A 25190-nucleotide genomic window follows, 5' to 3' on the forward strand; every position below is an offset into this window, starting at 1 on the left:
CCATATAAGGATGTTACATTTTACTTTATGGGTTGGTTATGTAGGCTTCTTCGAACCCATCACTTTCTACTACATATAATAATATGATTAAATTATACAGTTGAAGTCGGAAGTTTACATACACCTTACCCAAAATGTCAGAATAATAGTAGAGTGTTTGATTTCAGCTTTTATTTATTTCCTCACATTCCCAGTGGGTCAGAAGTTTACATACACTCAATTAGTATTTGGTAGCATTGCCTTTAAATTGTTTAACTTGGGTCAAATGTTTCAGGTAGCCTTCCACAAGCTTCCCACAATATGTTGGGTGAATTGTGGCCCATTCCTCCTGACAGAGCTGGTGTAACGGAGTCAGGTTTTGTAGGCAACCTTGCTCGCACACGCTTTTTCAGTTCTGCCCACAAATTTTCTATAGGATTGAGGTCAATACATCCACATAGGTTTCCTACCTCATGATGCCATCTATTTTGTGAAGTGCACCAGTCCCTCCTGCAACAAAGCACCCCCACAACATGATGCTGCCACCCCCATGCTTCACAGTTGGGATGGTATTCTTCAGTTTGCAAACCTCCCCCTTTTTCCTCCAAACATAACGATGGTCATTAGCTTATCAGAAGCTTCTAAAGTCATGACATCATTTTATGGAATTTTCCAAGCTGCATAAAGGCACAGTCAACTTAGTGTATGTAAACTTCTGACCCACTGCAATTGTGTTACAGTGAATTATAAGTGAAATATCTGTCTGTAAACAATTGTTGTAAGAATTACTTGTGTCATGCACAAAGTAGATGTCCTAACCGACATGCCAAAACTACAGATTGTTCACAAGAAATGTGTGGAGTGGTTGAAACACTTAGGTTGGAGTCAATAAAACTCGTATGTGAACTTCCGACTTCAACTGTATCTTTACATTAAAAACCAAAGTCTATCAGATTTCCAGGCATTCCAATAAAAGTTATACTCCTTGATTTTCAAGAATAGGACTTATGGAAGCATAAATTAGCCAAATTGTTGAATTAGACAGCGCAATAAAAGCCCCACTGTTATTCCATAAACTTGGATCAGCACTATGCAGCTGTTGCAAGAGCGTATTTATCACTGGCTGTCCACTGGATTAAAAAACAATGATTGATAGGCAGCTTAAACTTCTTGTTATCAACCATTATTGGGTTCAAATATACATTTAGATTTGTTAACAGCCAACCACAACCCGTAAATCGCAAATAGCTAAACGAGAGAGCAGCAGTGTGATTCGCATCAATGCGCTATGCAGATACAAATAATAAATCATATAAAAATAAAACACCAAAAAAAAACAGCAGTCGCACCATTGGAAGACATAACTTGGACTGTAGCCTTCAAAATCCCATTCGTGCTATTTTCCCGCGATCTATCAAACATATTTAGTGTGTCATCATAGTGGTCTCTGACTTGTGGTCAGACTCGCTCAGGTGGAGCAAACTTAAATTTGCGCTTTTGTGTCAAAGATTACATGTAATCCGTTACTCCCCAACCCTGGATTCCTGACAACGCCTAGTATTTTGAGATTGCGTCACCTGTGGATCTGTTGGGGCGGTATGCGAATTAGAGTGAGTGGGTGTAGGTTTTCTGGGATGATGGGGTGAGCCATGATCCGCCTTTCAACGCACTTCATGGCTACCGACGTGAGTGCTACGGGGAGTAGTCGTTTAATCAAATCAAATGTTATTTGTCACATGCACCGAATACAACCTTACTGTGAAATGCTTACTGACAAGCCATTAACCAACAATGCAGTTCAAGAAATATAATTAAGAAAATATTTGCTAAAAAAAACAAGGTAAAAATATGAAAGAAAATAATGAAGTTCCATACCAATAACGGGAGTACCAGTGCCGAGTCAATGTGTGGGGGTCGGTCAATGTAAATAGTCCGGGTGGCCACTTGATTAATTATTCAGCAGTCTTATATTTTTGTAAACATTTATTTAACCTTTATTTAACCAAGTAGGCAAGTTCAGAAGATAAGCAAAGCAGTGCGACAAAAACAACAACACAAAGTTACACATAAACAAATGTACAGTCAACAGCACAATAGAAAAATCTATGTACAATGTGTGTAAATGTAGAAGAGTAGGGAGGTAAGGCAATAAATAGGCTATGGAGGCGAAATAATTACAATTTAGCATTAACACTGGAGTGATAGATGCTTATGGCTTGGAGGTAGAAGCTGTTAAGGACCCTTTTGGACTTAGACTTGACGCTCCGGTACCGCTTGCCGTGCAGTAGCAGAGAGAACAGTCTATGACTTTGGTGACTGGAGTCTTTGACAAGTCCTCTGACACAGCCTAGTATATAGGTCCTGGATGTCAGGACGCTTGGCCCCAGTGATGTACTGAGAGGTGCGCATTACCCTCTATAGCGCCTTACGGTCAGATACCGAGCAGTTTCCATACCAGGCGGTGATGCAATCAGTCAGGACGCTCTCGATGGTGCAGCTGTAGACCTTCTGGTGACCCATGCCAAATCTTTTCAGTCTCCTGAGGGGGAAAAAGTTTGTGTCGTGCCCTCTTCCCAACTGTCTTGGTGTTTTTGGACCACGATAGTTTGTTGGTGATGTGGACACCAAGGAACTTGAAACTCTTAACCCGCTCCACTTCAGTCCCATCGATTTAATGGAGGCCTGTTTGACCCTCCTTTTCCTATAGTCCACGGTCAGATCCTTGGTCTTGCTCACATTGAGGGAGAAGTTGTTGTCCAGTACACCACACTGTCCAGGTTTCTGACCTCCTCCCTATAGGCTGCCTCATAGTTGTCTGTGATTAGGTCTACCACTGTTGTGTCGTCAGTTAACTTAATGATGGTGATGGAGTTGTGCTTGGCCATGCAGTCGTGGGTAAACAGGGAGTACAGGAGGGGACTAAGCATGCACCCCTAAGAGGGCCCAGTGTTGACGATCAGCGTGGCAGATGTGTTGTTGCCTACCCTTTCCACCTAAGGGCAGCCCATCAGGAAGTCCAGGATCCAGTTGGAGATGGAAATTTTTAGTCCCAGGGTCCTTAGCTTCGTGATGAGCTTTGTGGGTACTGTGGTGTTGAACGCTGAGCTGTAGTCAATTAATAGCATTCTCACATAGGTGTTCCTTTTGTCCAGATGGGAAAGGGCAGTGTGGAGTGCGATTGAGATTGCATCATCTGTGGATCTGTTGGAGCGGTATGCGAATTGGAGTGGGTCTAGGGTTTCTGGTATGATGGTGTTGATGTGAGCCATGACCAGCCTTTCAAAGCACTTCATGGCTACCGACGTGAATGCTACAGGGCAGTAATCATTTCGGCAGATTACCTTTGCTTTCTTGGGCACAGGAACTATGGTGGTCTGCTTGAAACATGTAGGTATTACAGACTTGGTCAGTGAAAGATTAGTGGAATCTGTGTGGGTAGCTGGACAGATAGGATGACTGACAGTGAAGGTGAACAGGTGGTCACGTGTCAGGTGACAGAGGAATGGATGAGACTGAGGCAGGATATCCTTTAACCATAAAGTGGTATATTTACTGACTAGTCTGTGCTGCATCACAAAGGAAACAAATAACTTGTATCCGATCAAATTCCTCATCCCAAAGATCATATCATAACAATCATTCATGATTAACATAATTAGGGAAGTCAACAAGCCAGTTCATTAAGAAGTCAATAGTAATCATCCGTGAGTCATTTAGCCTCGTAACCATTTATCATAAATCATGATAGAATACAAACATTGAATGGTTCTTCAATCTATAATCCCCATTAGTTTGGTATCAAAGTCGATCAGTTAGCAAACAATGACGTTTCTCATTTCACCCTTTCAATTGTCTTCATGTGTACATATAATTAATTTCATTACATATTAACCATATCACTTGCATAATTGGCCTATGAGGATCCGTAGGGCCATGATCATTGACAATTCACATTACACAATATGTTTGAAGCGTGCGCTCCAAGTCGCGCTCCGCGGTAATAACGATAAGCAATAACTGATGGCCCATCTCCAGATCGCAACAGATAGTTCAGATGAAAGGTAACAGAGTCGGTGGACTTACGTGGATTTATGGACGCACAGAACTTCTAGATCAGATGTAGTTAAGGAAGAGAAAGCAGCGAGATCAGGCGATGGCAATTTACTCCTTTTATGGAGTTGAGATCTGTCGGACATTTCCACCTGACCTAAGCTATTGCATTCAGTAATCATGTGCATACAGTATAAACCAGAATGATAATGTTAACAATGAGGCAGTGTGCCCTAGCAGAACGTCCACTGTGGTCAGCTCACCCTGCACTAACATAAATAACCTGAGTATGTTTACCTCTGCTAAGCTTCCCAGTAAAGCAATAAAAACAATCAAGCATTAGAGAAAAATGCTATAAATAGCCCACGTTAAGATATGTAGCTTAACAAGGTTCATGAAATAAATCATTTGCTAGTAACAGATGACATTCATATTCTTACTATCTCTGAAAATCACTTACATAATACCTTTGATGATACAGTGGTTTCAATACATGTTTAAAAGATCTACAGAAAATACAGAAATGCCAAAGGTGGAGGTGTGGCCATCTATATTCAGAACCACATTCCTGTAAAGTTTAGAAAGGATCTTATGTTAAATACTGTTGAAGTAATATGGCTTAAGGGTTTATCTGCCTAACCTAAAGTCTATTCTAGTGGGAAGCCGCTATAGACCAAGTGCTAACAGTCAGTATCTGGGTAACATGTGAAATGCTTTATAATGTACAGTGGGGAGAACAAGTCTTTGAGACACTGTTGATTTTGCAGGTTTTCCAACTTACAAAGCATGTAGAGGTCTGTAATTGTTATCATAGATACACTTCAACTAATGGAGGACAGAATCTAAAACAAGAAAAGCAGAGATCATACGTTTCCTGTAATTCTTGACCAGGTTTGCATACACTGCAGCAGGGATTTTGGCCCACTCCTCCATACAGACCTTCTCCAGATCCTTCAGGTTTCGGGGCTGTCGCTGGGCACTACGGACTTTTAGCTCCCTCCAAAGATTTTCTATTGGGTTCAGGTCTGGAGACTGGCTAGGCCACTCCAGGACCTTGAGATGCTTCTTATGGAGCCACTCCTTAGTTGCCCTGGCTGTGTGTTTCGTGTCGTTGTCATGCTGGAAGACCCAGCCACGACCCATCTTCAATGCTCTTACTGAGGGAAGGAGGTTGTTGGCCAAGATCTTGCGATACATGGCCCCATCCATCCTCCCCTCAATACGGTGCAGTCGTCCTGTCCCCTTTGCAGAAAAGCATCCCCAAAGAGTGATGTTTCCACCTCCATGCTTCACGGTTGGGATGGTGTTCTTTGGGTTGTACTCATCCTTCTTTTTCCTCCAAACACTGTGAGTGGAGTTTAGACAAAAAAGCTCTATTTTTGTCTCATTAGACCACATGACCTTTTCCCATTCCTCCTCTAGATCATCCAGATGGTCATTGGCAAACTTCATACGGGCCTGGACATGCGCTGGCTTGAGCAGGGGGACCTTGCGTGCGCTGCAGGATTTTAATCCATGACGGCGTAGTGTGTTACTAATGGTTTTCTTTGGGACTGTGGTCCCAGCTCTCTTCAGGTCATTGACCATGTCCTGCCGTGTAGTTATTGGCTGATCCCTCACCTTCCTCGTGATCATTGATGCCCCACGAGGTGAGATCTTGCATGGAGCCCCAGACCCAGGGTGATTGTCCATCATCTTGAACTTCTTCCATTTTCTAATAATTGCGCCAACAGCTGTTGCCTTCTCACCAAGCTGCTTGCCTATTGTCCTGTAGCCCATCCCAGCCTTGTGCAGGTCTACAATTTTATCCCTGATGTCCTTACACAGCTGTCTGGTTTTGGCCATTGTGGAGAGGTTGGAGTCTGTTTGATTAAGTGTGTGGACAGTTGTCTTTTATACAGGTAACGAGTTCAAACAGGTGCAGTTAATACAGGTAATGAGTGGAGAACAGGAGGGTTTCTTAAAGAAAAACTAACAGGTCTGTGAGAGCCGGAATTCTTAATGGTTGGTAGGTGATCAAATACTTATGTCATGCAATAAAATGCAAATTCATTACTTAAAAATCATTTTTTGTTTTAGATTCCGTCTCTCACAGTTGAAGTGTACCTATGATTAAAAATGACAGACCTCTACATGCTTTGTAAGTAGGAAAACCTGCAAAATCGGCAGTGTATCAAATACTTGTTCTCCCCACTGTATGTGATACAGAGAGGTATATTTTCTGGGTGATTTAAGTATTGACTGGCTTTCATCAGGTTGCCCACTCAAGATAAAGCTTTAAACTGTAACTAGTGCCTACAACCTGGTTCAGGTTATCAGTCAACCTACCAGGGTAGTTACAAACAGTACAGGAATGAAATCATCAACATGTACTGATCACATCTTTACAAATTCTGTAGAAATTAGCTTGAAAGCAGTATCCAAATCCATCGGATGAAGTGATCACAATATAGTAGCCATCTCCAAAGGCTGGACCTAATAAAGTGTATGAGGTCATACAAGACATTTTGTAGTGATTCCTATGTTGTTGATGTAAGGAATATTTGTTGGTCCATGGTGTGTAATCAACCAGACTCTGCACTTGACACATTTATGAAATAGCTTATCCCAGTTACTAAAACGCATGCACACATTAAGAAATTACTGTAAAAACTGTTAAATCCACACGGATTGATGAGGAATTTAATAATTGTATGGTTGAGAGTAATGATGCAAAATAAATGGCAAATAAGTCTGGCTGCACAACTGTGGTGGCATTTTTCTGCTTTACCAAATTAGGATAGAGTTACAAACTTCACACACCACTCAGTTACACTTAAACTAACTACATATTTTTTTAATAAGAGCTTTGCAATAGCCTTTTTTGACTTTCAATGATGCTCTATCTCTAATGAACCATTGAAAAGTGCCAACAGAAAAGTACAAAGATCTTTTATAGCCAAGATACACCCCTCTTAACTTACATGATGAACCACAGATCTTAGGAACAGTTCACAAAGGTTAAGATGCGTATGAAAGATATCTATAAAACATAGCAGACAGTTCCTGCTGTGTCAACAGTTCTCATTGTAAAGACCAGTGTCTGGCCCCCTCCTACTCCAAACTGGAATCCGTCTCACCCTGGTACGGTATAGCACAAAAACATTACCTTTAATATCTGGTATGCTCTTTAGGCTTTATTACCCAAAGACATCCTAAATCTCCTCTGTCAGTGCTATCTCATAGAGGCCTATCCTCAGTGGAACACACACACACAATACTCTATTCTGTCGAATGTAACAACTATTATACTGTAATACAAGCATTATAACAATCTTACAAGCACTAAAACATAATCTTGCAATTTTCCACGACACAACCGATTGGCAAACATGCTGCAAATTGAGAAATCATGTGACTAAACTGAATAAAACGAAGAAAAATTGTAAATTGTATAACAGCCTTAATTTTGCTGGACCCCAGGAAGCCTAGTGGGGCGGCAGGGTAGCCTAGTGGTTAGAGCGTTGGACTAGCAACCGAAAGGTTGCAAGTTCATATCCCCGAGCTGACAAGGTACAAATTTGTCGTTCTGCCCCTGAACAGGCAGTTAACCCACTGTTCCTAGGCTGTCATTGAAAATAAGAATTTGTTCTTAACTTGCCTGTTAAATAAAGGTAAAATAAAAAATATTAAAAAAAGAGTAGCTGCGGTCTTTGTAGTATGATCTAAAATAAGGACGCGCGACAACTAGGTTCTATCTCCAGCCTGTTTATTAACCTAACCCCCGCATGTCATACATAGGTATGGATACCCCCAAGGGACATGGCAGCAGCTAATGGAGATCCATACTAAATATGGTTTTGTCAGAGGACAAACCATTCACAGAGACAAACTGATATCTTTCCGACAGATAAGATCTAAACCAGGCCAGAACTTGTCCGGGTAGACCAATTTGGGTTTCCAATCTCTCCAAAAGAATGTGGTGATCGATGGTATCAAAAGCAACACTAAGGTGTAGGAGCACTAGGACAGATGCAGAGCCTCGGTCTGATGCCATTAAAAGGTCATTTACCACCTTCACAAGTGCAGTCTCAGTGCTATGATGGGGTCTAAAATCAGACTGAAGCATGTCATATACATTGTTTGTCTTCAGGAAGGCAGTGAGTTGCTGCGCAACAGCCTTTTTTGACGACACGCTCTTCAAAACGCCTGCGCTGCGGTATACTCCTAGCCAACATCTCTCTCCGATATCCCTCCTCAAACTGCTCCATCGACTCCCAGATGGTTTCTGGCTCTCGCCTCTGCCGACCGCCCCTTGTGCCCCCCCTGACCATAGAGAAGCCAGAGGGCTCTAAGGTCAGGGCGTGACATTCTCCTAATTTCGTCAGAACTTTCATTCATTTTACAGCAGGTTTGCAAGTCACAAAAATAAATACAATTACATTGTAGTATGGATAAATCCTTCCTTCACTCTTTCCCAAGCCAAGCTTGTCCCAACCTCCCATTCAAGATTTTTATTCATATTTTTTTTTATTTAAAAAATATTCATAATTAAATTGGAGGTCTTCGGGGGGCCAAATATCACCAAATTAATTATGAATATCTTTTTCATAATTTAAAAAAGATTAATAATCTCGAACCCGTTTTTGCATCCCGGACCCACATATGATGTACAGTGCCTTGCGAAAGTATTCGGCCCCCTTGAACTTTGCGACCTTTTGCCACATTTCAGGCTTCAAACATAAAGATATAAAACTATTTTTTTGTGAAGAATCAACAACAAGTGGGACACAATCATGAAGTGGAACGACATTTATTGGATATTTCAAACTTTTTTAACAAATCAAAAACGGAAAAATTGGGCGTGCAAAATTATTCAGCCCCCTTAAGTTAATACTTTGTAGCGCCACCTTTTGCTGCGATTACAGCTGTAAGTCGCTTGGGGTATGTCTCTATCAGTTTTGCACATCGAGAGACTGACATTTTTTCCCATTCCTCCTTGCAAAACAGCTCGAGCTCAGTCAGGTTGGATGGAGAGCATTTGTGAATAGCAGTTTTCAGTTCTTTCCACAGATTCTAGATTGGATTCAGGTCTGGACTTTGACTTGGCCATTCTAACACCTGGATATGTTTATTTTTGAACCATTCCATTGTAGATTTTGCTTTATGTTTTGGATCATTGTCTTGTTGGAAGACAAATCTCCGTCCCAGTCTCAGGTCTTTTGCAGACTCCATCAGGTTTTCTTCCAGAATGGTCCTGTATTTGGCTCCATCCATCTTCCCATCAATTTTAACCATCTTCCCTGTCCCTGCTGAAGAAAAGCAGGCCCAAACCATGATGCTGCCACCACCATGTTTGACAGTGGAGATGGTGTGTTCAGGGTGATGAGCTGTGTTGCTTTTACGCCAAACATAACGTTTTGCATTGTTGCCAAAAAGTTAAATTTTGGTTTCATCTGACCAGAGCACCTACTTCCACATGTTTGGTATGTCTCTCAGGTGGCTTGTGGCAAACTTTAAACAACACTTTTTATGGATATCTTTAAGAAATGGCTTTCTTCTTGCCACTCTTCCATAAAGGCCAGATTTGTGCAATATACGGCTGATTGTTTTCCTATGGACAGAGTCTCCCACCTCAGCTGTAGATCTCTGCAGTTCATCCAGAGTGATCATGGGCCTCTTGGCTGCATCTCTGATCAGTCTTCTCCTTGTATGAGCTGAAAGTTTAGAGGGACGGCCAGGTCTTGGTAGATTTGCAGTGGTCTGATACTCCTTCCATTTCAATATTATCGCTTGCACAGTGCCCCTTGCGATGTTTAAAGCTTGGGAAATCTTTTTGTATCCAAATCCGGCTTTAAACTTCTTCACAACAGTATCTCGGACCTGCCTGGTGTGTTCCTTGTTCTTCATGATGCTCTCTGCGCTTTTAACGGACCTCTGAGACTATCACAGTGCAGGTGCATTTAAACGGAGACTTGATTACACACAGGTGGACTGTATTTATCATCATTAGTCATTTAGGTCAACATTGGATCATTCAGAGATCCTCACTGAACTTCTGGAGAGAGTTTGCTGCACTGAAAGTAAAGGGGCTGAATAATTTTGCACGCCCAATTTTTCAGTTTTTGATTTGTTAAAAAAGTTTGAAATATCCAATAAATGTCGTTCCACTTCATGATTTTGTCCCACTTGTTGTTGATTCTTCACAAAAAAATAGTTTTATATCTTTATGTTTGAAGCCTGAAATGTGGCAAAAGGTTGCAAAGTTCAAGGGGGCCGAATACTTTTGCAAGGCACTGTACGTGAACGAAGGAGAATGGATGAGTAAGCCGATGTATGGCTGGGTGTAAATGTGTCTGAGAAGAAGTTAGGGTGCCAAAAGATGGGAGGTTGGGACAAGCTTGGCTTCGGTGGGAAAGGATGGGAGATTGGGACAAGCTTGGCATGCTGTAGTCTTCAAATCTGGCTCGCCTACAATATTGTTTGAACCACAAAAAATAAAATAAAAAAATAAAAAACAATATATTCATAATAAAATATCGGACCCGAGATGAAAAAACTCCCAAATCCAATGTCCCAAGAAGGAAGTTATCCTACCTAAATAATGCAAAAGTTACATTTTAATTTCATTCATGAGGAAAGACAATGCTGGAGACAGTCAACTAATAATGCAGGCAGCGGACTATTTTGTGGTGCTGAAACATGAAGCTGCAACCACATCGCAATCAATAGGAGGTGAACAGCGCCTGGTGCTGAAAATATAGCTAACTTGTTATGCAAGTGTTGCACAGCAACAGATGGAGAACACCTACAGCAGTCGAGTAAATCATTTCAACAATACTTTTCAATTTTTAATTTGACTTTACAAACAACAGGATGACTTAATTGGAGTCTATTTCTTCCTAGGTCTACTGTATATAAAATAACAACTGGCTGAGCTAGGTTATAAGGCTTAACAGCATCTTTCACAATAAAAAGAGTCTATATTGCGTTCATATAGGAAAATGATGAATCACAGGTGTAAGCCAATCCAAACATTGTTAGCACATAAAATGCATGTTTCTTTATTGTGCTGTATTTCTCTGAGCATGCCACCCACAACGTACACAAGGACTCAGCACTCCTGAGCGCATCCCTGATTTGTCTCGATGTCTGGAATTCAATCAGCTCAGTTTGAATTGCGGCCTCATCTCATATAGTTTTCTCAGCAAGGAGGGAGAACTCTCCACCTGGGCATCTGTGAGAGGATCACGTACAAATGCAATGATATCACTGGGCATTCTGTAGTCTTCAAATCTGGTTGAAAAGTTGTCCCTCAGCTGCTTGATGAAATCTTCCATGCTGCGGCCTGGTCCCTCTGCCTGTCGTTTCTTCAGTGTGCCGAAGTGCAGGTGATGTCAAGTCCAAATCGAACAACTCAAGCTTCCCAGTAAAGGCCTTAAGTTTTTCCACCATGTCCACCACTGTTTTCCCTCTTTCTTGTAACTGGAGATTTAACCCGAATATGTCAGCAAAAAAATCTGTGTGTGTGGATTGCAGTTAACGCTTAGTATTTATTCATTTCTTTGGCACATTTTTAGCAGTTTTATTTGAGTGCCTTATTGCAAACAGGATGCATGTTTTGGAATATTTTTGTTCTGTACAGGCTTTCTTCTATTCATTCAATTAGGTTAGTATTAGGTTCATATTGTGGAGTAACTGCAATGTTGTTGATCCTTCCTCAGTTTTCTTCTATCACAGTAATTTAACTCTGTAACTGGTTTAACTCTCCTGTTTTGTTCGTTTAAAATGACTGCCCCATTATAGCTGATATAGCTGATCCATAATAATACCATAATAATACATGTATTATCACCACACAATCTTGTGTTCTGTTTCGTTGTGTTCTTGAACATAGCCCTGTTTCTTTGTGTTCTTGAACATAGCCCTGTCTTTCATTTTTGTTCATTGATTTCACCTGCGTTAGTTACTCACCTGGTCTCATCAGCTCCTTTAAAAAAAAATCTATCATACATAAATCCAGTGTCTTCCGTCGGGTAAGAGCACCATACACAAAACCAGTGTCTTCCCTCAGGTAAGAGCACCATACACAAATCCAGTGTCTTCCCTCAGGTAAGAGCACCATACACAAATCCAGTGTCTTCCCTCAGGTAAGAGCACCATACACAAATCCAGTGTCTTCCCTCAGGTCAGTGTCTTCCCTCAGGTAAGAGCACCATACACAAATCCAGTGTCTTCCCTCAGGTAAGAGCACCATACACAAATCCAGTGTCTTCCCTCAGGTAAGAGCACCATACACAAATCCAGTGTCTTCCCTCAGGTAAGAGCACCATACACAAATCCAGTGTCTTCCCTCAGGTAAGAACACCAGTGTCTTCCCTCAGGTAAGAGCATACAAACACTTTCAATCACCTCAGGTCACCATAAAACAGTCAATCCTTGTCACCCAGTACCTCAGTACTGACTTGGTTCATCCTAATCTATAACCAAGTTCCTCACACAAGGTTCCATTAGACCCTCAGGAATTTCTAACTATTACACCTGGGGTTCTGTGTCATTTATCACATATACATCGTACAGAGTTTCACATACAGAGTACCTCAGTAGTCTATAATAAAGATCTGTGTGGCGAAACGGGAGACAATGCTCCTTATACTAGTGGTGTAGACAACCTACCGTCAATCATACCTTAACATTGTTGCATTGGATTAGATACAAAGTATCAAAGATGAGAAAAACATGTCTAGACTGTGGTTTCTCACTCTGCTATCTCAGCCTTGAGCCTGTGTGACTATCAGCAGGTGCAGACAATTCTCAGCCTGAGAACTAAAGCACTACATCTCCATTGACCCAGTACCTTCCCATCATTGCACTTTGCAAGCATACAAAGGTCATCACATATATACAGTAATCATGGCATTGATGTAGCCCTACACTCGACACCCAGGGTAACCCCCAACACAGGCAGTGATGCAACTGGTCAGGATGCTCTCGATGGTGCAGCTATAGATCTTTTTAAGGATCTGGGGACCCATGCCAAATCTTTTCAGTCTCCTGCAGGGGAAAAGCTGTTGTCGTGCCCTCTTTACGACTGTCTTGGTGTGTTTGGACCGTGATAGTTTGTTGGTGATGTGGACACCAAAGAACTTGAAACTCTCGACCCGCTCCACTACAGCCCTGTCGATGTTTCCACTGCTGTTGTGGTTAAAGCCCAATAGCGATACCATGTTCCTCAAAAACAGATAGGCTTTTCCTCGGCTGTAGATCACAGCTGAAGAACAATCAGTTACTATAGTGGATGTAGGTGAGGACCTCCATGCTGTTGAAGAGACTTATAGAGCTCGCCAGCTTGTAGTCCTAAAAACCAGACATGAGTTACTCCTGGTTCATTCGGCCATTCCTATGGGGGAAATGAATGGGGAAAGAATTGGGTTTTGGGATAAACACCGAAAATAAAGTCTGAGGTTAAAACAGGCTAAGGATATCTTATACGTTTTGTTATATGAGATATCAGTCAGTTAACATGACCTTTATGAATTATGATTCCTTTATGCACTTTATGTTCCTATTTTGATTACATAAATGCTTCAAATTCACAAAACGTGACATGAGCTGGTGTAGACTCTCATGGAACCCGTTCATTTTCCCATACGCTTTGGCCAGCAACGAGCCATGGCGGAGTGCCTACAAAAAGACACCATTACCGAAGATTTTTATAGCTAACCCAAGATAGACCACAACCTGTCGTTTCCAATGGGAGCAAATTAATCATAGTGGGCTGATCAAGCACGAGTTAGCGAGGTCCTATTGGTGTGTTCTAGCATGTATTTGCATATTTCCATTAGGGAACGCCAACACTACAGATTCTAGTTTTGGGAACAGAAAATTGCATTGAGATAAAATGTTTCATCGATGAGGAAATTAGCAGTATAAAATACATCTCTCTCCATCTCCCACTTCGGGTCTGTCACGTCCTGACCTTAGTTCCTTTTTTATGTCTCTATTTTGGTTTGGTCAGGGTGTGAGTTGGGGTGGGCATTCTATGTTTTTTCATGCTATCTTTTGTTCTGTGTGTTGTATTTCTATGTGTTTGGCCTGGTATGGTTCCCAATCAGAGGCAGCTGTCAATTGTTGTCTCTGATTGAGAACCATACTTTGGTAGCCTGTTCCCACCTGTGTTTGTGGGTAGTTGTTTTCTGTTTTTGTATTCTGTATTCTGTACCAGACAGAACTGTTTCGGTTTAGTTCATTCTCTTTTGTTGTTTTTCCATTCCGTGTTCAATTCATAATAAAAGATGAACACGTACCACGCTGCACCTTGGTCCTCACCTTCTTCAACCCACGACAGCCGTTACAGGGTCACTGGGCTTCCTCTCATCAGCATATTTGCTGGTGAGTGGAAACACCAACCGGATGCTTCAATTTATACGTCCGGTTTCACTTCTGGCTTATTGTTCTAGGTAGCTCATTACTATTGCTCTTTTGTTGCAATACCATTTCTGGCTAGCAGGTGTCACCCAGGTCTCACGGACCGGGCCGCACAAATCTACACCATTTAATTGGAAGGGTACACAAAGAATGTTGTTAGTGATGTTAGGATATATAAGTTGTCTTGTATGAGCTTTTGTGCTGTATACATTACGCTGTTACAGGTGTCAAGCTTATGGGCATGTGGCAACAGTGTGTAGGAGGGAGGTTCCTAGGTGTGATAAGTGTGCAGAAGGGCATGAGATAAAAGAATGTGGAGCATTGGGGAAAGTAGTGATATGTGTTAATTGTAGTGGTGTCAATGGGGCTGGGGATCAGAAATGTCCGGTGCGAGAGAGGCAGGTTGAGGTTTCCAGGGTTAGAGTAGTGCAGAAGTCATATGCTGAGGCACTGAAGAAAGTAAGGAAGATGGGTCAAGGGGGAGGGATCCTGAGAGGAGTGATGTGACTAGTAGATATGTACCAGTATATAGGGATAGGCCAACAAGTGATATATTTGTTTCAGTAAGATTGGATTTTTAGCATTTATAGCAATGGTTATCAACTGTACTGCAGGGATGGAATGTAAGTTGCAGAAAATTGAGGTTGTGGTGGCAGCAGCAGAGAGGTATTTGTGTGTGTGTAACAGTATAACTTTAGACCGTCCCTCGCCCATACCCGGGCAGTTTTTTTTGTGAGTGTTAGATCATCGATATTTGTCGATTTTTTTTTCAAGCAACGTATAAGGGATTTATACTCCAGTCTACTAGGAGGCAGTAATGCAATATTTATTGGATGCCAACCACCGTTAAACATAATCGAAGTAGACCGAAGAATGTCGTGGCACCGGCAGTGGCAGTTGTTCAACATTGTAACATGACTCACAGATAGAGGTGAACATATGTGAAACTTAATGTCTTAATGAAACGTATTGAACCCATGTCACCCATTCTAATATATGTATAGTTTTAATTTCGGTGGGTTCATGAACATCGTCTTCCTCTCTCCTCACTCTCACTTTTTCATCATTGCCACTTTCCAGTAGGCTAACCTACAGGTAGCGCGGGTACCCAACATTAGTCCTCGCTGGTAGAGAAAGCCATGCCCCAAAGCAAAAATGTGACCAAGTGACAAAGGGGGCGGATGGTTAGGATTCTAGGAAGAGAAAATACTGAGGGAGCGAGTTACGAAGTCAATTTGGAGAGGGAGGGAGAAAAAGGAGAGAGGGAGTATACGAAAAAAGTGTACATTATACGGTGCAAGTAACTACACGCGAAGAACACGGGGTAGGCTTGATATAAATCAGAGTCGTAATTTGCTTTAGGAGGGGAAGAGAAGAAATCGAAATCGTAGAGAAGTGTTTCTACAGCTACAAGAAACGTTCTGTCAACGTTCTGTCATTTATTTTTCAAACGAAAAAGAGCTGAAGTAAGTCATATTTTTTTTATTAGAAACTTCAACAGATTTTTGTTGACTTTGTATCTAAAAATGACACTAAAAGCTAGTAAGTGCCAAATATACCCACAAAGGCAAGCACCAGATGACGAATAGATGGTGTTTTAGTTACTTTCAGAGATATATGTGCTTTTTAATGCGTTATTGCAATGATAATAATCGATTTGTTATGTTATATTTTCTTGTTGTTGTTTGTTTTGATGACAATAAATATGGCGGTTAATTAGGGCAGGACTGTATTTTAGTAGTGATGTTCAGTTTGCGATTCATTCGTTCTTTTTGAATGACTCTTTTTACTGACACGAGGGTCATTATTCATTTTTCCGAGTGACTCGTTCATTTTCGTCGTTCGTTTGACCTGCTGGCCCTTTGGAATTTAAAACAATTCAAAATTCAACTATAAAATACACATTATATAAGGACAACGGGGTGCAAGTCACACATAGTATAATGAAAATTCGAAGTCTGAGTTCACAGTAACGAGCGTGACGACCACGGAGCGTTCTGACGCGCCAACGACAGGCAGGTAGCTTGTCCTGTGGCTGAAAACCATTGTTTTTGCGAACGAATGGTTATTTTTGAACGGATCTTTTTGGCGCACGTCGCGAATCGCATCGGTGAAAGAGCCGTTCATTTTGTCTCCCTGATTTGCTTACTGGTACTACTGGTCTTTTTTGTTTTTGCTCAAAAACGTTTTTCTGGACATAGGTTAAACAATTATTATCTAAAGAGGACGAATCCTCACTGCAGAAACAATACATACTGGGGAGAGCGCATCAATCAGGTCCACACTGTTTTTTCCCCCAGTGTATACAAAAATACATAATTTGGCCTGTTAAACATGTATTTGAACGTGAGCCGGTTCTTTTACATGAACTTTGACAAATGAGCCAGCTCATCGAAGAGACTCTGAATGGCATCACTACTTTAAAGCTAGCTAGCTATTTCGGAAATGACCGTCGCTGGTCGCTACTTTCGTCCACATTGGATTGGGCAATACAGCCAGTGTGATTTTTTTTTTTGGGGGCACTCAAACTAGCTAACTAATTTACATATCTAGCTAATGTGATAGAGATGTATAACATTTAACTTGGTTCTGGAGCCTCATGTTTTATGTTCATTTCAGGCTTCAGGTGGGGGGCGTGGCCAATATCGAACATTTTAGAGACCCTCCTGTTGTTTGCAGTGACAAAATATAGCTGTTTTAAAGACGATTTCCTGCAATTCGACACATTTTAGCAATGAAATATGCTGTTTTAAAGCAATTCTGAAAATGTTTCCATGGGGTTGAGAGAAAATGTTTCAGTTTTAAAGCTGATTTCCTGCTAATCTACACATTTAGCGATGGCATGTGCTTTCTGAGTGACTCAAAATCAATGGGGGCCCCATGCCATGACAAAACTCCTGAATGCATATTTTTTTAAATATTTTTTTTTTTTGATTCTCCCCGACAGTTTGGCTTTTATTTTGGTAATAGTTCTCAAAGATAATATTTTAAAAATATATATAGATCCATTATCTTTTCTATATTATTTAGGTCTGGTTTTAAAGCTGCAGTATGTAATTTTGGGGCTATGACCACATGTACATAGAAAGTGAGTTATAGATCTGTCATTCTCATTGAAAGCAAGTTCTATGTGCGCTATTTCTATGCTTCCCATCCTTAACTTTCGGTTTTGTACACCAGTTTTAAACAGCTGAAAATGCCATATTTCTGGAAATTAAAAATAATTTCACAGCGGTTTAAAACCTCTTAGGGAAGCTGCGAATTTTCGCAGCTTTTTGTTAAAAATCGCGCAACATTTCAGCGCCCTGCTATTCATTCCAGGAATATAGTATATGCATATGATTAGTATGTGTGGATAGAAAACACTCAGACGTTTCTAAAACTGGTTAAATCACGGCTGTGACTATAACAGAACGTGCGTTTCATCGAAAAGTGCAGGAAAATCTGATCACTGAAAATGGAAAAAAATATCCATGCGCCACTTCCAAGAATTGTTAAAGGTGACCCAGATTAAATGAGGTCGAGGTTGCAATACCTACTGCTTCCACACGATGTCTAGAGTCTTGTCATTTGCTTCGGCTTTGTTTCTTGGTCAAACCGAAACAAGGGAGCCGATTTCCTCCGGTCTCCGACAGGATGTTTTGGTTGAGATTTATCCGGACATTATTTCCAGACGGACACCTATAGAATTTACATCGCCTCGTGATCAATTTTATCGCTTATTAACGTGTACTAATACCTAAAGTTGTATTACAAAAGTATTTCGAAGTGTTTTGTGAAAGTTTATCGTCGACTTTTTTAATTTAAAAAAATGACGTTACGTTATAAAACGCTATTTTTTTCTGTTGTTCACACAGTCTTCATAGATCGATATCTAGGCTATATATGGACCGATTTAATCGAAAAAAAGACCCAAAATGATGTTTATGGGACATCTAGGAGTGCCAAGAAAGAAGCTCGTCAAAGGTAATGAATGTTTTATATTTTATTTCTGCGTTTTGAGTAGCCCCCGGCTATCGCAAAATCTGTCGTTAGGTGACGTTGCAGTATTTTGGGGGATACATGCTATCAGATAATAGCTTCTCATGCTTTTGCCGAAAAGCATTTTACAAATCTGACTTGGTGGATAGATTCACAACGAGTGTAGCTTTAATTCAGTACATTGTATGTGCATTTTAATGAAAGTTTGAGTTTTATCAAAAACTATAGGTGGCGCACTTGAACATTTCCGCTGATTGATGTTCCCACCACGGGACCACGGCCCTAATTAAAAGGTAGAATGATTTTCTACACTTTACCTGCTAGTTTTAACCACATAAACGGAGATTAGGTGAACTATTAGAATTTCAGCAACCAGGAAATGGTGGAGCGATTTCTGCACATTTAAAACCAAAAATGTTGATTTATTTTTACTGTTTGGACATAGGCGGCACGAAAAAAAACAATACTTTTCTATGCAGAAAAAAACCCTGCATTTGAAAGAACAATAATATATGAATACATATATATATATATATATACATATAGAGTCCCATAGTGTGCAATTGGCCCAGCGTCGTTCAGGTTTGCCCGGGGTAGGCCGTCATTGCAAATAAGATTTGGTTCTTAACTGACTTGCCTAGTTAAATAAATAATAAAGGTCAGCAAGAGTTAACTTCCTTCCTAACAGTGGTGGAAAGAGTATCACATTTTCATACTTGAGTAAAAGTAGAGACACCTTGTAACGATGGTTGTTGGAAGGATGGTCGGACCAAGATGCAGCGTGGGGTAGGTTAATCATTTTGATTTATGATAACTGGCACAAAACAAGAAAGAGGAACAAACGAAACGTACAGCTTTGTAGGGCTAAAAAGCAACAATACAAAATCAAGATCCCACAAACAACAGGTGGGAAAAGGCTGGCTAAATATGATCCCCAATCAGAGACAACGATAGACAGCTGCCTCTGATTGGGAACCATACCAGGCCAACATAGAAAAGAAAAAACTAGACTACCCACCCTAGTCACACCCTGACCTAACCCCCAAAGCTCCGGCCGCAAAAACTAACTCTATTGGCGAGGGTCCGGGTGGGCATCTAGCCTCTGTGGCGGCTCCGGTGCGGGACGTAGACCACACTCCACTCGCGGATCCGCCAGCTTCGGTGGCGCCTCTGGTGCGGGGATCACCGCCGGACCGTGGATCATCGTCGGAGGCTCCGGACCGTGGATTGTCGCCGGGGGCTCCGGACCGTGGATTGTCGCCGGAGGAACCGGACCGTGGATCGTCGCTGGAAGCTCCGGCCCATAGCTTGTCTTCGGAGGCTCCGGACCGTGGATCGTCGCCGGGGACTCCGGACCGTGGATCGTCGCCGGAGGAACCGGACCGTGGATCGTCGCCGGAAGCTCCGGCCCATAGATTATCGTTGGAGGCTCCGGACCATGGATCGTCGCCGGAGGAACCGGACCGTGGATCGTCGCTGGAAGCTCCGGCCCATAGATTGTCGTTGGAGGCTCCGGACCATGGATCGTCGCCGGAGGCTCCGGACCGTGGATCGTCGTCGGAGGCTCCGGACCGTGGATCGTCGCCGGGGACTCCGGACCATGGATCGTTGCCGGGGACTCCGGACCGTGGATCGTCACCGGAGGAACCGGACCGTGGATCGTCGCCGAAAGCTCCGGCCCATAGATTGTCGTCGGAGGCTCCGGACCATGGACCGTCGCCGGGGACTCTGGACCGTGGATCGTCGCCGGAGGTACTGGACCGTGGATCGTCGCCGGGGACTCTGGACCGTGGATCGTCGCCGGAGGTACTGGACCGTGGATCGTCGCCAGAAGCTCCGGCCCATAGATCGTCGCCGGAGGAACCGGACCGTGGATCGTACTGGACCGCGGAGGCGCACTGGAGACACGGTGCGTAGAACTGGAAAACATGGCACCTGAACGTGACCAACTCCACACAGTGAGTACAGGGAGTTGGTTCTGGTTCCCACCTTGGCTCCGCCAACCACCACTCTCGGGCTTCCGTCGTGGCCGCGAACCCCGGTGTCGTTGTTGTTGCTCCTTCGCTGCCTCCGCCTGCTTCCATGGCAGGCTTCTGTCTCCTGCCATAATCTCGTCCCACGTCCAGGATGTCCTCCACTCCTGGCTTTCCTCCCAGGCCCAGGATCCCTGCTCCTCCTGGGCACGCTGCTTGGTCCGTGGGTGGTGGGATCTTCTGTAACGATCGTTGTTGGAAGGATAGTCGGACCAAGATGCAGCGTGGGGTAGGTTAATCATTTTTATTTATGATAACCGGCACAAAACAAGAAAGAGGAACAAACGAAACGTACAGCTTTGTAGGACTAAAAAGCAACAATACAAAATCAAGATCCCACAAACAACAGGTGGGAAAAGGCTGCCTAAATATGATCCCCAATCAGAGTCAACGATAGACAGCTGCCTTTGATTGGGAACCATACCAGGCCAACATAGAAAAGAAAAAACTAGACTACCCACCCTAGTCACACCCTGACCTAATCAAAATAGAGAAATAAAAGGTTCTCTAAGGTCAGGGCGTGACACACCTTCATAGAAAATTACTCAAGTAAAAGTGAAAGTTACCCAGTGAAATACTACTTGAGTAAAAGTCTAAACATATTTGGTTATTTATTATACTTAAGTATCAAAAGCAGAAGTACACATCATTTCACATTCCTTATATTAAGCAAACCACACGGCATGATTGTCTTGTTTTTTAAATGTACGGATAGCCAGGGGCACTCTCCAAAACTCAGACATCATTTACAAACTAAGCATTTGTACTTACTGAGTGAGTCTGCCAGATAAGAGGCAGTAGGGATGACCAGGGATGTTCTCTTGATAAGTGCGTGAATTGGAACATTTTCCTGTCTTCCTAAGCACTCAAAATGTAACAAGTACTTTTGGGTGTCAGGGAAAATGTATGGAGTAAAAAGTACATTATTTTCTGTAGGAATGTAGTGAAGTAAAAGTTGTCAAAAATATAAATAGTAAAGTATAGATACCCCCAAAAATGACTTAAGTAGTACTTTAAAGTATTTTTACATTACTGCTTTGTTTTTTGAATGAGAACTGAAAGTAAAGTGTTTTCCCTGACATGTTGTCCTGTTGTCCAGCCCGTGGAGGTTGGTAAACCCAACTAGAGAGAGCGGGAGAGAGCCAAATTGATTCACGCGATGAGTCACAATAATCAAATACATGGCCTCACTTGTTATAACTAAAGAGAATTCGTTTTAAAAATGCTCTGTAATAATATCCATTTCATAACGCTTTGTAATAGGCTACCACACATTTTCAAACCTCTGACCTACACAGCCTTGTCCAGAGCTGAGTAAATATCAGGTAGAAGTTAGTTACAGCATTGCATCATTCAGCTGTATCCTAGCTAGGATAGGGTTGTACAGTAGTCTTTCAGTTGAGTGTCAACCGGTCTTTCAGCCATGTGTTGAATTCATTTGTTGAATGGTGAAGTTAAATCAAAGGCAAGGGGATAGAATTTAGACGTTTTATTTTTGAGTAGTGCACCATCAAGAAAAGGTCTGCATTTCCTACACCACGACAGTCACCCTTCTCCTCTTTCTAACGACGAACGACCCACTCAAGACCAAGGGGAAGGAAGGAGTGATAACAGCACGTGGGGGGAAAAAGAGGTGGGAAATCTTGTGAGGTGAGAGATAGGCAGAGGAGGGAAAGTAAGAGACAGACATGTATAACTCAGTTTGCACACACGGAGATACATCTCATTCTTATCTAATATAGCACATTGAGCTTTTCCAGGCTTTTTGTCTGTAGTCCTACCGGTATGTGTGTGGAGGGGATTCCCTGGAAGTCCAATTCATGTGACAGTGCTGTAGATACTAGGTCCTATACTTATCTGATACATACCATCATTCAATCAAATGTATTTATAAAACCCTTCTTACATCAGCGGATATCTCAAAGTGCTGTACAGAAACCCAGCCTAAAACCCCAAACAGCAAGCAATGCAGGTGTAGAAGCACGGTGGCTAGGAAAAACTCCCTAGAAAGGTCAGAACCTAGGAAGAAACCTAGAGAGGAACCAGGCTATGAGGGGTGGCCAGTCCTCTTCTGGCTGTGCCGGGTGGAGATTGCAACAGATCATGGCCAAGATGTTTAAACGTTCATGGATTACCTGCAGGGTCAGATAATAATAATCACAGTGGCTGTAGAGGGTGCAACACATCAGCACCTCAGGAGTAAATGTCAGTTGGCTTTTCATAGACGATCATTCAGAGTTACAGACAGCAGGTAGGGTAGAGAGAGGGTCCAAAACAGCAGGTCCGGGACAAGGTAGCACATCCAGTGAACAGGTCAGGGTTCCATAGCCACAGGCAGAACAGTTTAAACTGGAGCAGCAGCATGACCAGGTGGACTGAGGACAGCAAGGAGTCATCAGGCCAGGTAGTCCTGAGGCATGGTCCTATAGGACTCAGGTCCTCCGAGAGAAGAGAGAGAGAGAGAAAAAGAGAGAAAAAGAGAAAGAATTAGAGGGAGCATACTTAAATTCACACAGGACACCGGATGAGACAGGAGAAATACTCCAGATATAACAGACTGGCCCTAGCCCCCCGACACATAAACCAATACTGGAGGTTGAGACAGGAGGGGTCGGGAGGCACTGTGGCCCTGTCCGATGATAACCCCAGACAGGGCCAAACAGGCAGGATATAACCCCACCCACTTTGCAAAAGCACATCCCACACACCACTAGAGGGATATCAACAGACCACCAACCTACTACCCAATTTAAAGGCAATGCTACCAAATACTAATTGAGTTTATGTAAACTTCTGAACCACTGGGAATGTGATGAAAGAAATAAAAGCTGAAATAAATCATTCTCTCTACTATTATTCTGACATTTCTGAATAATAGTTCTGACCTTCCGCCTGGCTACTCCAACCTCGGCCAACAGCTCCGCCCCCCCCCCGCAGCTCCTCGCACAAGCCTCTCCAGGTTCTCCTTTACCCAAATCCAGATAGCAGATGTTCTGAAAGAGCTGCAAAACCTAGACCCGTACAAATCAGCTGGGCTTGACAATCTGGACCCTCTATTTCTGAAACTATCTGCCGCCATTGTCGCAACCCCTATTACCAGCCTGTTCAACCTCTCTTTCATATCGTCTGAGATCCCCAAGGATTGGAAAGCTGCCGCAGTCATCCCCCTCTTCAAAGGGGGAGACACCCTGGACCCAAACTGCTATAGACCTATATCCATCCTGCCCTGCCTATCTAAGGTCTTCGAAAGCCAAGTCAACAAACAGGTCACTGACCATCTCGAATCCCACCGTACCTTCTCCGCTGTGCAATCTGGTTTCGAGCCGGTCACGGGTGCACCTCAGCCACGCTCAAGGTACTAAACGATATCATAACCGCCATCGATAAAAGACAGTACTGTGCAGCCGTCTTCATCGACCTCGCCAAGGCTTTCGACTCTGTCAATCATCATATTCTTATCGGCAGACTCAATAGCCTCGGTTTCTCGGATGACTGCCTTGCCTGGTTCACCAATTACTTTGCAGACAGAGTTCAGTGTGTCAAATCGGAGGGCATGCTGTCCGGTCCTCTGGCAGTCTCTATGGGGTGCCACAGGGTTCAATTCTCGGGCCGACTCTTTTCTCTGTATATATCAATGATGTTGCTCTTGCTGCGGGCGATTCCCTGATCCACCTCTACGCAGACGACACCATTCTATATACTTTCGGCCCGTCATTGGACACTGTGCTATCTAACCTCCAAACGAGCTTCAATGCCATACAGCACTCCTTCCGTGGCCTCCAACTGCTCTTAAACGCGAGTAAAACCAAATGCATGCTTTTCAACCGATCGCTGCCTGCACCCGCATGCCCGACTAGCATCACCACCCTGGATGGTTCCGACCTTGAATATGTGGACATCTATAAGTACCTAGGTGTCTGGCTAGACTGCAAACTCTCCTTCCAGACTCACATCAAACATCTCCAATCGAAAATCAAATCAAGAGTCGGCTTTCTATTCCGCAACAAAGCCTCCTTCACTCACGCCGCCAAGCTTACCCTAGTAAAACTGACTATCCTACCGATCCTCGATTTCGGCGATGTCATCTACAAAATGGCTTCCAACACTCTACTCAGCAAACTGGATGCAGTCTATCATAGTGCCATCCGTTTTGTCACCAAAGCACCTTATACCACCCACCACTGCGACTTGTATGCTCTAGTCGGCTGGCCCTCGCTACATATTCGTCGCCAGACCCACTGGCTCCAGGTCATCTACAAGTCCATGCTAGGTAAAGCTCCGCCTTATCTCAGTTCACTGGTCACGATGGCAACACCCATCCGTAGCACACGCTCCAGCAGGTGTATCTCACTGATCATCCCTAAAGCCAACACCTCATTTGGCCGCCTTTCGTTCCAGTACTCTGCTGCCTGTGACTGGAACGAACTGCAAAAATCGCTGAAGTTGGAGACTTTTATCTCCCTCACCAACTTCAAACATCAGCTATCCGAGCAGCTAACCGATCGCTGCAGCTGTACATAGTCTATTGGTAAATAGCCCACCCATTTTCACCTACCTCATTCCCATACTGTTTTTATACTGTTTTTTTTAAATTGTATTTATTTATTTACTTTTCTGCTCTTTTGCACACCAATATCTCTACCTGTACATGACCATCTGATCATTTATCACCCCAGTGTTAATCTGCAAAATTGTATTATTCGCCTACCTCCTCATGCCTTTTGCACACATTGTATATAG

General features: G+C 42.8%; 1 protein-coding gene across 1 annotated transcript in view; it reads left to right on the forward strand.

The window, feature by feature from the left end:
• Positions 1-15648: 15648 nt before the first annotated feature.
• Positions 15649-25190, forward strand: part of LOC115130712 (large neutral amino acids transporter small subunit 3-like) — a 33920-nt gene continuing 24378 nt past the window's right edge. The window contains exon 1 of the mRNA XM_029662107.2: positions 15649-15902. The gene's annotated coding sequence lies outside the window, so the exon portion shown is untranslated. The remainder of the gene's footprint in view (positions 15903-25190) is intronic.

The sequence above is a fragment of the Oncorhynchus nerka genome, linkage group LG6, assembly GCF_034236695.1.
Source record: "Oncorhynchus nerka isolate Pitt River linkage group LG6, Oner_Uvic_2.0, whole genome shotgun sequence".
NCBI classification, from domain to species: Eukaryota; Metazoa; Chordata; class Actinopteri; order Salmoniformes; family Salmonidae; genus Oncorhynchus; species Oncorhynchus nerka.